Source organism: Canis aureus, chromosome 13 (genome assembly GCF_053574225.1).
Source record: "Canis aureus isolate CA01 chromosome 13, VMU_Caureus_v.1.0, whole genome shotgun sequence".
NCBI lineage: Eukaryota > Metazoa > Chordata > Mammalia > Carnivora > Canidae > Canis > Canis aureus.
The window spans coordinates 59,848,931-59,861,431 of record NC_135623.1 but is presented as its reverse complement, the minus strand read 5'-3'; the positions used below and the strand labels follow the sequence as shown (position 1 = coordinate 59,861,431).

General features: G+C 36.1%; 1 protein-coding gene across 7 annotated transcripts in view; it reads right to left on the bottom strand.

The window, feature by feature from the left end:
- GUCY1A1 (guanylate cyclase 1 soluble subunit alpha 1) overlaps nt 1–12,501 on the bottom strand; it is a 62,050-nt gene that overhangs the window by 35,315 nt on the left and 14,234 nt on the right. For 2 of the 7 annotated variants that reach the window (XM_077846478.1, XM_077846480.1), the window contains exon 2: nt 2,428–2,641. The exons of 4 other annotated variants lie outside the window; for them this stretch is intronic. The gene's annotated coding sequence lies outside the window, so the exon portion shown is untranslated. Of the gene's footprint in view, nt 1–2,427; nt 2,658–12,501 lie in introns of all 7 variants that reach the window. One more of the 7 variants, XM_077846479.1, reaches the window with a different exon arrangement.

The following is a 12,501-nucleotide window of genomic DNA, read 5'->3' as shown; positions in this document are numbered from 1 at the left end:
GTATTTTAAAAAGATTATTTGGAGTGGAGAATGAGGAATGTGTCAGAGTTGGACAGGAGGCTGATCTGGGTTGGACTAAAATAATGACCTTAGGATGAAAAAGTGGATCAATTCCAGAAGTATTTCAGCTAGAGAATCTATAGCCCTTGGCTACTGACTGGATATGAGGGCTGAAGGAGAGCAAGGACATATTCCTCCAACTGTACTTCTCGATACCATAGCCAAGAAAGGAGTCCAGGGCCCGTGGAGAGCAACCAAGAGTCCATAATCCATTCCCCATGACTTTGGTTATTCAATCATAACTGAGCCCAGATTTTGGGTTTTCACTATTACATAACACCTTGTGGGAGTCAGAGTGCTCCAAATTTCCTGCTAAAATCTCCTTTTGGAAAGTAATTTCTCCTTCAAAAGCCCAGACGTGGGAAAGCGGACTCCAGTTTATGTTACAAAACAGAGCATTCACCTTCCAACACTGCATGTGCATGTACGCATAAGGTGTCTCCAGCGATCTGTGAGAGTGAAGGCTACTTACCTTGAATTTTTGTTACCGGAGAGCCCATACTGTCAACCTTTCCGAAACAAAGAAGTGAGCTCTAAGGGCAACAGCAACCTCAGTTGTGTGACCAAAATACTAGAAATTCCCCCTCACCTGATGTCAACTGCCTCACCAAAGCTACAGTAGCCATGCAACTTATGTTTTATAATAATTATAATAATAGTTATATCTAGTACTGATAATTATAATTTAATAAACTGTATTCTCTCTCTTTACAATTTACTTATTTGAGAGAGAGAGAGAGTGTGTGTGTGTATATGTGAGGGTGAGTCAGAGAGAGAGAGAAGTATACTCTACTGAGCATGGAGTCCCACATGGGGCTTGATTCCAGGACCCCGAGATTACAACCTGAGCCAAAATCAACAGTCGACACTCAATTGACTGAGCCACCCAGGTGCCCCAAATTGTATTACTGCTTTATTAAAAATAAGGTGGGTGTGACTCACAATCTGTTTTCACTGGAATTGGGAGCATTCTCTAATATCTGTAAAGTAACACCAGAGTTTAGTATAGTCTATAGTAGGGAGATTTTAACTCTAACAATTAGCATTATGTGATTCTCAATTTTTATATCCAAATGTTTACATCCAAATGTTTTATACCTAAAGAGCAAAACTTTTGGGAGGATAAATCCTAAATCTCTATGTTCAGGACTTTCTAGTGTGATTATCACTGAAATTTGAATACATGCACTTAGTATGTCTTCAAGTTAAATACCATTACCACTTACGGTAGGTCATGTAGGTCATGTGGAAACCAGATAAATATTTCAATATTTTGTCCCTGAAATACATAAAACAATTTCCTGCAGCTATTTCTGTAATTCCCATCATTGTTCTATGACTAAAATAGCTCCTTAGAGACTTAGTCATTTAAAAATCTATTTACTGAAAATATAACAATTATTATGGAAGAAGCTAAATGAGAAATGGAGTTCCCTTTTACATCATAAAAATTCTTTTTGTTTCTATCAATTTTCATATAAATACTGTGTATTTCTGTGATGTGAACTGGCTCATACGTAGTCCTAAAGAGGGCATAATGTCCGTATAAAGTAGCAGCCATGCTGGATTTCCAACCACCTCGTGGTCTTCCTCCTACCTCAGTCTGACCACTGTCCCATCTTGGAAGTACTTATTAGACCTTTCCTCTATTTTTCCCCTTGTCTCCATAACTCAGCAGGCTCAGCACTTTCTTATAATTTATTCAGCTTTCCCCCTAATATCAGGCCTATCATTAATTGCAGTATTCCTTAGAATGCAATCAGTCTTTTTACCTAAATTTGTATAATTTTTATGATTGTTGTTGCTTTTGTTGGTGCTCATAGGGTTTACTGGTTTCACTCTAACACATTTTCTTCCCACAAGCCCTTTTATTTTTAGTGCAGTTTTGCAGCATATGAGGTTTTTCAGGAACACATATATCGTATTATTCTAGAAATGCCTGTATGCTCAACAATGTTTGATTTAACTTTGCAAGGAAGATGAAAAGCTAAGTTAATTACCTAGAAAAAAACACTCAATAAGTTCACATTCTTGAAGAGTCTACAGATTCCATTATGATATGATACAGGTAGTATAGCCTGATGAAACTTTTAAAATGAAAACAGGTCCATGAGGATTAAACAATTGGGCTGATTGACAAATTTAATTTAAGTGGCACAATAAAATTACTGACCATCCAACATCTAGACTTCTCCATTTTCTCTCTCTCTCTCTTTTTTTTTTAGTTTTGGCCAGTCAGGAAGACCTGGAAACACATCTTTGATTTCACATTCATGCATACATACACATACACACTTAACTTCCCCTCTTGTCTCTTGTGCAATGATGACTTTAAGTGTCTGAGATTATATATTAATATCCATATACCTGAAGATGATGATCATGAGAGAGACTTCATGATTGGAGAGGTAAGTTCACACAGATGTCAGTGCCATGCACAGTTGTGCCCTAAAGTGGTAGACTGAGTGAAGAAGCGACTGAGTTCAGGCTCTAGGACCAGGTGGTCTGTGTCTGCTTCTTGCCTCTACCATGGACCAGTTCTGTGACCTTAAGTTCTGAACTTCACCGCCACATTCTCCATCTGGAAAATAGGGATGCTGACAGCAACTATCTCATAAATGTGTTGTGAAAGTAAACAAATTTATGAAAGTAAACAAATTGACAAATGCAAAGCACTTACAAAAGTACCTGGCGCCCAAGATGTAATGATTAATGTTGACTATCACAATTCCTACTTGGCAGGAGCACAATGCTACACAAGTTTGTTAATGTCACTGAGTTCCTGTTATCTCAACTGTGAAATGGTAAAATGGTGATGGAACAGGGATGTATGAAGGATTAGAGAAAAATCTATGCAAAGGTATTGTGCAAGAGAATCATGCTCAATGAAGTCACAAAATCAAAGATTGACAAATTTATTCCATTTCCTCCGAAAGATCCACTAACATTTTATACCTATGACACCTTTCCTATTAGCGCTCAAAACCAGTTTAAGGGAACTTGTAATTCTCAATTTTTATACCTAAAGATTGATATACTCTCCAAATTTGGAAAACATTCTCTACCTGAAGAACATTAATGCATACCAAGAAAATAGTGTCTTTGTCAAAAATTAGTGTTTATTTTATTGAATTACAAAATAATAGAGTTTACAGCATGGCCCAGAAGAGTAATATTCTAATATGGTTTTATTTTATATAATTCCACTAGCTAATAAGTTGCATGCCAAATTTCTTTAATAAAATATTAGAATAAAAATTGGACTGTGCTAGATTTTAAACCCATTTTTCCACTCATGAAACCAAACCTGTGATATAAATCAAGCAAATCTTACATCGCTGAAGTACATACTATATTCTACAAACCCACATTATTCCCAATGCGGAAAACGTTTTAAACAAAATAAACCTGTAATGACCAAACTGACATAGAAATTCTGCGGTATTTGATTTTCTTTTCCTAGAATGCTAGGTTGACAAATGATTAGTATTGTTATACAAACAATCTTGCCTCCAATCACTGCTTTCATAAACTAACTATCTCAATATTGATTCAGGGCTAACTCTTTTATGTGCTTACCTTCTCAATGTGTACTTATTTTGTAGAAAGGTTTAAGAGATGGGTAGGATGTTAATTTTAGGGTATTTGTGAAATCAAGTGAAGTCAGCCAGAGTCTTATTAAAATAGGAGATACCATGGTTTCTAAGAAGAGTAAAATGGATTCTGGTTTAGATTGTCACACCTGTGGAGAACTTGAATTAACATTTTAATAATGAGGAGATATCAAAGTGGCCTCATCTTTTAATTTTAAGATTTTATTTATTTACTCATGAGAGACACAGAGAGAGGCAGAGGAATAGACAGAGGGAGAAGCAGGCTCCCCGTGGGGAGCCTGACGTGGGACTCGATCCCAGGACCCCAGGATCACAACCTGAGCTGAAAGCAGACACTCAACCACTGAGCCACCCAGGCCTCCCGACCATTAGTGATTAACTAACTCAACCTTCAAACTCTCTCCTCTCTCTAGAGGTCAGGCTGGGACACAGAATTCTAATCCTCTCCTCATGTGGTTGGTTCCCCTGGCAACCAGGCCCCATCCCAAAGCTACCCAGGAGCCTTATCACTTTGGAGATTCCTTAGGTTTTAGCAGTTGTGTGCCAGGAAACAACAGGCAGACGCCAAATATATATTTCTTATTCTGTCACAGTATGGCTGTGTTCCAATGAAACTTTATTTATGGACACTGAAATTTGAATCTCATAGAGTGTACATGTATTGTGAAGTTTTCTTCTTTGGATTTAGTCAACCATTTATTAAGATAAAGACCATTCTTAGCTCTAGGGCAGAACAAGAACAGGCATCAGGTTGGATTTCACCACCGTTCGTCAACCCCTGTTTTAAAAGGTCCTAAGACGGGCACCTGGGTGGCTCAGTCAGTTGAGCATCTGACTCTTGATTTCAGCTCAGGTCATGATCTCAGGGTTATGAGACTGAGCCCCCATCAGGCTCCGAGTGGCATGGAGCCTGCTTAAAGTTTTCTCTGTCCACCCTGCCCCGACCCACTCATGCACACTCTCTTTCTCTGAAGAAAGCAGAGTGGGGAGGGTTCCTGAGAGTCCATTGTTTTCCTGAGTGGTAGTTTAGCTTTATCTGACCTTCCCATTCCTGGCCCAGTCTAGGCATCTCCTTCACTGCCTGCACCTCTACTATTGGTATATTTGTTTCTGTTCTCTTTTTTGATCTTTGTTGACAGAAAGTATTTACAAGTCTTAAGTTTTCATGGCTTTAAAGTTTGGAGCCCATTTTCTCAACATCTTGAGAAAAGTTTCAAGGGCTGGGTTAGAAGACTCATGAAGGTCACTATTGTGTCTTCTTCCAGAATCTTCTTTCAAATATGACAGGTTAAAGCCCAGATAATTCTATTTTCCTCTACCACCGGGTGAGTTTTGTTCCAGTCAGATCACCCTTTCCTTCCCATCAAAGTTGAGGCCACTTCAGGGCACCTGGGTGGCTCAGTGGTTGAGTGTCTATCTACCTTCAGCTCAGGTCGTGATCTAGGTTCGCATCAGGCTTCCCACAGAGAGCCTGCTTCTCCTTCTGCCTATGTTTCTGCCTCTCTCTCAGTGTCTCCCATGAATAAATAAATAAAATCTTTTAAATAATTCACTAATGGTCAACGATTTCATCAATCATGCCTACCTAATGAAGCCTCCATAAAAAATCCTAACCAAAGGGGTTTTGGCGAGCTTTTGGTATGGTGAACACATGGAGGTGCTAGATGGGTAACACACCTGGGGAAGGCAAGTGAAGGTTGTATTTTGAAAAAGACCTTCCTCTTCTACAATTCACCCTGAGATCCCCCCCTGGACACTCTAGGAATGATGTTTCTCTGAGAGTTCCTGGGGATATGATGGGCAGTCAGGGGCCTTCTTGAGTTTTCAGTTCAACAGCAGAGCTTTTCTGACTCGTGAGACAGAAAATGACCTTTTGTCACCAACAGTGGGATCCAGATCCCCGATGGTCATGCTGGAACTGGGCCAGCAAAAGAAACACAGCAGAGTCCAGCACAATTTCCATTCCTTCTGAACTTTTACATAATGATTAAATTAAAAGAAATCATTACCAGAAGTAAATTTTGGCTTCTGAACACGTCCTTTGCAGGTATATATTTGGATACGCACAAAGCTACATGTTGAGAAAGGCTGAGTTCATTCCCATTAAATTCCAAACCACAACCATATTATTTTAATGCCTTTTTATATCTAATTGATTCAAAATGGGAAAAGTTAAAAGAAACTTTCCTGATCGTACTAAACTCCAGGCAATTTTTCTTCTCCATTTCAGTATCTCTTACATGAAAGTGAACATAAAGATGGCATTTACATAATAGAGGCTTAGAACTAGAAAAGATGTTAGAGACCATGTATTGTAACCCTTCCTGCTTACAGATGACAGAACAGAGGTCAGATTTCAATGACTTGGCCCAAATCTCAAAGTTATTAAGGTGTAGAGGTCAGTTGGGAACTCAGACAGATGGACTACAAGCCCAGAATTTACTCCACTATCCAGCTGACCTTTGAAAAACATGAATTCGAACTGCACTGGTCCACTTACACACTGATTCCCCCCCCCCCCCAATAAATACAGTACAGTATTGTCCATATATTTTCCTTATGATTTCCTTAATAAGATTTTCTTTTCTGTAACTTATGCTATTGTAAAAATGCGCTATATAATACATATGCCGCACAGAATATATGTTAATTGGCTTGATGCTATTGGTAAGGCTTCCAGTCAACAGTAGGCTACGAGTACCTAAGTTTAAGGTCAAAAATCATGTGGATTTTCAACTGTGCAGGGGTCAGTGTCCCTAGCCCCACATTGTTCAAGTATCAACTATACTTTTATCGCCCCCTCAAGTGAAATGCAGAAAAGCTCCCCTTTTGTGAATCCCCAGGAATTGCAAGGACTGCTTTGAGAAAAATTTAACACTTAGTAATATTAGTTTTCAATTTTTTAAATTTATTTTTAACAGTAATTTTAATTCAAATTCCACCCTTAATAATTTGAGAGTTAAAAATACTTCAGCTCAGTCCAATCAGGAGTTTGCATTTCATCTATACATCATATTATTATTAATAATATTAGTTGATTAATATTAATACGTATCATAAGATTGCTTTGGCTGTCTTAGTTTCTACAATATCTCCCCAGACTCTTTTTCATGATTTTCTTATCACCATTTGAAGTTTGTCAGGAAGCTATCTTAAGTCCTTTTTCAATTCTCTAAAAATATTTTCTGAATAACCTTACTTATGATCCAATCTTTGCCACTTAATTGAAAGTAGGTATGGGGGCACCTGGGTGGCTCAGTGGGTTGAGCATCCGACTTTTGTTTTCAGCTCAGGTCCTAATCTCTGGGTTGTGATATCGAGCCCCACATCAGCTCCTCACTCAGCACAGAGCCTGCTTGAGGCTCCCTCCTCCCCCCACTGCTTTCTTGCTCTCTAAAATAAATAAATAAATAAATAAATAAATAAATAAATAAATAAATAAAATCTTAAAAAAAGTCAGTATCTTTCCAGACTTAATCTAACCAGCCAATGTAGATCACAATATATTCAACTTTGGACTTCCAATGAGTTATTTTATGCTGTAATTAAATGACAGAGTAACTGAGTAGGAGTCATCTTTATAAACATGGAAGGAGTTAGATAGCTTAAATCTTTATTATCAAATTCACTCATTTTTTTTCTTTTTATTTTCACTGGATCCTGTGTATGCACAGACACAAATACATATATACATATATTATATGTATATTATGTATATATTATATACATATAAATGGCTTACAACTTGAGAAAATGTTTCAAAAAGTTTTCCTATATGTTTGCCTTTTCTATTTCATTATTCTGTATTTACCATCTGATTTATTTTTATTACTTTTCTTTTTTTATTTATTGTTTACCTTTTTTGAAAGGGAGAAGTCTTGTTATAGATGGAAATTTATGAAGTTTACTGAATTGCGAGAAAGAACCCAATAATGCTTAGGTAATTACTTATGCTCTTTTCTACTTCTCTGTTAAATTAGCTAAACAAAAAAATATACATGTTTCCTGTAGTTCATTGCTTTATCAGAAGCACTGAGTACAAAACATCATATATTATTTGGTATTCAATAAATACGAACTAATGTCAATAAAACATACTAATATAGGGCCATTCTTATAAATAACATAAAAGACAAAACTCAGGCAAAAAAAAAGTATAAAATAGAAGTAAAATGAAGTCTATAAAATTTATTGCTTCTTGAAAACAAGTTTTATAATGAAGTATTAATAAATCAACATAATTCAATCAATACTAAGTTTCTGAATAAAGATAAAATTTTCTTTAATTTTCTTCAAAGTCTAGTATGGGTGATATATTTTTTCTTAAATGGCTAATAGAAAGTGGAGAACAGGTAGAGATAGAAAATTAATGATGTTTATAAGAAACATTGCTTTTAGGCAGTGGCAGCACAAAGATAATCAGGGAAAGCTTCTTGGAATGCATGGAATTGGATCTTGCATTTGAAAATGACTAGGGTTTGGCCATAAAGTCATTAGCAAAAACTCCTGCCAGAGAAGGAGAGCAGTTAGTGAACATGAGGACTGAAGGAAGTTGTGGGAAGGAGCAGGAAAGCATGGGTGCTAGAGATATTATAAAATTAAAGTTGGCATCACATGGCAAATGACTAGATCTGAGGAACAAGATGACATTGAGGTTTTTTGTCTGGAAAGATAATGGTGCCATTAATAGAAAGAGGTAACAGAAGTCAGCTTGAGAGAAGGGATGTTGAATTTAATTTTATACACATGGATCTTGAACTGTTAGCCAAGAGTCTAGGTAGAGATGTACTTGAAAATTGGAATTTTTAATTAAGGATAAGAGACATGAGTGTGTGGTCCTCACACTGAAGAAGCTCTGAAAATTGACTTTAATTCAAACTGTTTCATGGCAAAGGGCCGCAAGTGAAGAGAGAAAATAGCCAAAATCATTACTCTGGGTGAATATTCATATTTAAGGGTTAGAGAAGGATTTTTAATGACTCAAATGGAGAAGCAGCAATCAGAAAACTATAATGAGAATGGAAACAGAAGAGGACACATGTTCAAAAAGAAGTGTATTTTACAAGTCTGTAGAGGGTAAGGGGGTCTATTAGTCAGCTCAATCTGACATAACAAAATACCATAGACTGGGTAGCTTAGACTATAAACATTCATTTTTTTTCACAGTTGTAGAAGCTGAAAGTCCAAGAGCAGGTGCCAGCATGGTTGGGTTTGGTAAAAGCTCTCTTCCTGGTTTCTAGATGGCTACTTTCTCACCATATCCTAACATGGTGTAAAGAGAAAGAGACAGCGGAAGTTCTCTGCTGTCTCTTCTTTTAAGGGCACTAATAGCATCATGAGGGTCTCACCTTTATGACCTCATCTATACCCAATTATATCCCAAGGGCCCTCACCTCCGAATATGTTGGGGATATTTAGAGCTTCAACATGTGAATTTTGGTGGGGACACAACTCAGTCCATAGGAGGAGGGCTGAGAAAATATCATCTGACTTTTAGATTAAAAAGACATTTATTGGAGCACCTGGGTGGCTCAGTGGTTGAGTGTCTGCCTTCAGCTCAGGTCATGATCTTGGAGTCCTAGGATAGAGTTCCACATCAGGCTCCCTGTAGAGGAGCCTGCTTTTCCTTCTGCCTATGTGTGTGTCTCTCTGTGTGTCTCTCATGAATAAATAAATAAAATTTTTAAAAAAATGTATAACTTTAATGAGACACATTTCAATAAGAATAGTAGAGCAAAAGTGAAAAATAAGGAACTATGGTGAGAAAATACTACAATGTGATTGATTATGGATTACATTGAGAAACAGCAAGTTTGAAAAAAGGATTTTGAGAATGAGAAATCTCTTGTTCTTTCTTTATTTACAGTGGTAGTTTTCTGTAAATAGAAATGCTTAGCCACATCTATATCAAGTTAGCTTAAAGTAAAAGTACAGAGTCTTCACTTCTAATTAGGTGGTAGAAAATCACAAGAGACTCCTACTCCAGCCCCAATAATGAGAACTAGCTAAATAAACTACATAATTAAGTTTAAAAAAAACCTATCAGGGGGTGTTTATAAAAAAACACAGTTCAAGTCACACCCAAAATTAAAGACTTAACACTTCCTACTATGGTCAGAAACAAAGCAAAGATGCCTTTCCTCAACACATCTAATCAATGGTACTGAAGTTATCCTAGTCATTGCGATAAGAAAGAGAAATAAAACACATATTAGAATAAGAAATGAGACCATGCCTATGTGTTGTATGTATACATAATTGTTCATGTAGAAATTCCCAAGGGATCTACCAAATAAGCATATTGCAAGTCTAGTTCCAGACAATGGCAATAAAGCAAAATTGCAACAAAGTGAGTCAAGTGAATTTTTTGGCTTCCCAGTGCACATAAAAGTTATGTTTACACCATTACTATAATCTATTAGTGTACGATAGCATTATGTCCAAAAATATGTACATACCTTAATGAAAAGTACTTTATTTTTCAAAAAGATTTATTTATTTATTTTAAAGGAAGGGGGAGGGCAAGGATGAGAAGGGGCAGAAGGAGAGGGAGAAAGAGAATCCGGAACAGACTGCCTGCTGAGTGCAGAGCCAGATCCAGCGCCCCATCCCACCACCATGAGGGTCATAGCCTGAGGCGAAATCAAAGGTGCCCCTGAAAAGTACTTTTTGCTAAAAAATGCTAACCATCATCTGAGCTTTCAGTGACTTAAAATCACTAATCACAGATCACCATAACAAATTTAATAATGAAAAACTTGAAATATGGTGATCATTACCAAAATGTGACACAGAGACACAAAGTGAGCAAATGCTGTTGGAAAAATGACACTGGGAGACTTGCTGGATTCAGAGTTGTGACAAACTTTCAATTTGTAAAAACACAGTATCTGTGAAGCACAATAAAATGAATGGTGCCAGTAACAACTAGAAGTGAATTAAGCAAGGTTGCAGATACAACCATGGACGTATGTATGTATGCCAATCTACAAAAATCTATTGTAATTTCTGTACTAATAGTAAACTCCTGGGAAATAATATTTTTAAAAATCCATATTTAATAACATCAATAAATATGAAATACTTAGGAATAAATCTAACCAAGGGTTTGTAAGACCTCTGTACTGAAAACTACAAACACTGGTAAGATAAAATAAAATAAGGAAGGCCAAAGAAATGCAGAGGTATATCATACTTAATACTGTTAATGTACCAATTTTTTCCTAAATAATCTATAGATTCAAAGCAATTCTAATTAAAATCCCAGCTGTCACGTTAGTAGATATTGATAAAATGATACTAAGATTTAGGGGAAGAGAGAATATCAATACTAAAGAGGAAAAACAACACCAAAAGATTTATACACCTTATTTTAAAAGTTATTGCAAAGATAAAGCAATCGAAAGAGTTTGATATTGGTCTGAAAGGAGTAACACAGGGATCAATGGACTAGCGAGTCCCAAAACAGATCCAGAGTTGTGTGTTCAATTATACAAACAACATTATCAAGGTAATTCAGTGAGGAAAAAAAAAGTTTTTTCAATACATGATGTTGGAACCACTGGATATGCATATGGAAAAAAATGAACATTGATCCATATCTCACCACTATATACAAAAGTTAATTCTATATGGATCACAGCCATAAATGTAGATGTTAAAATGATAATACTTGTAGAAGAAAACAGGAGAAAATCCTTATGATCTTGTATGAAGCAAAGATGTTTAAATAGAAAAAACAAATCATGAAACATCAAAGAAAATGACAAATTAGACTTCATTAAAATTCCAAATCTTTTACTCTTCAAAAGATGCCATTAAATAAACAGAAAGATAAGTCACACACTGGGAGAAAACATTTGCCACACATATATCAGCAAAAGTAATTAAATCCAGAATATATGATGTTTTACTGCTAAATAAGAAAGCAAACAATTTAATTAAAAAATGGGCAAGAGATCTGAACAGATGCTTCACTAAAAAAGATATATAAATACTCCATTAATAGCTCTTCCTATAGTCAATAATATTAATTATGAGGCAAAAACCCACTGGAAAGTCTAAGATTTAAGTTTGACAGCGCCAAGACTTAGCAATAATGTGGGATAACTGGAATTTTTTATATGCAGCTGGTGGGAATCCAAAAAGGAACAAGCACTTTGTAAAACAGTTTGGTCATTTCTTAAAATGTTAAACATGCCTTTTCATACCACCCAGTGATTCCAATTCTAAGTATTTACCCAAAAAGAAAGGTAAACATGTATTCAAATAAAGACTTGAATGCAAATGTTCACAGCAGGGTTTTTTTCATAATAGTCAACACCTGGAAACAATTCAAATGTCTCTGATCATGTGAACAAATAAAAAAAAGATGTTGCAGAGCCACACATGTAAAGGACTATCACTCAGCTGATACATGCAACAAGGAAGATAAATCTCAAACCGTGTGAATGAGACTCCACATACAGGATTACATTACTTCCACATAAAATCTAGATATTGCAAATAAATCTGTAAGTAGAGAAAGAAAGCAGATCATGATTGTCTGGGGGACAAAGGAAGAGGGAGGAATTGATCAGCAAAAGACACAAGAAAACTTTTAAGGGGTGATGGGAATCTTTTTTACGTTGGTTATGGTGGTGGTGGTTTCACAGGTATATACATGTGTCAAATCATATCCAGCTGTGTATTTTATATATGTGAGATTTATTGTACATAAGTTGCACACTAAGTTGTTCTTAAAAACAAAACAAAACTCAGTGGATAACTCAAAGAAACTTAAATAGATTCCAAAAGGAAAAAAACAAACAAACAAACAAAAAAAACA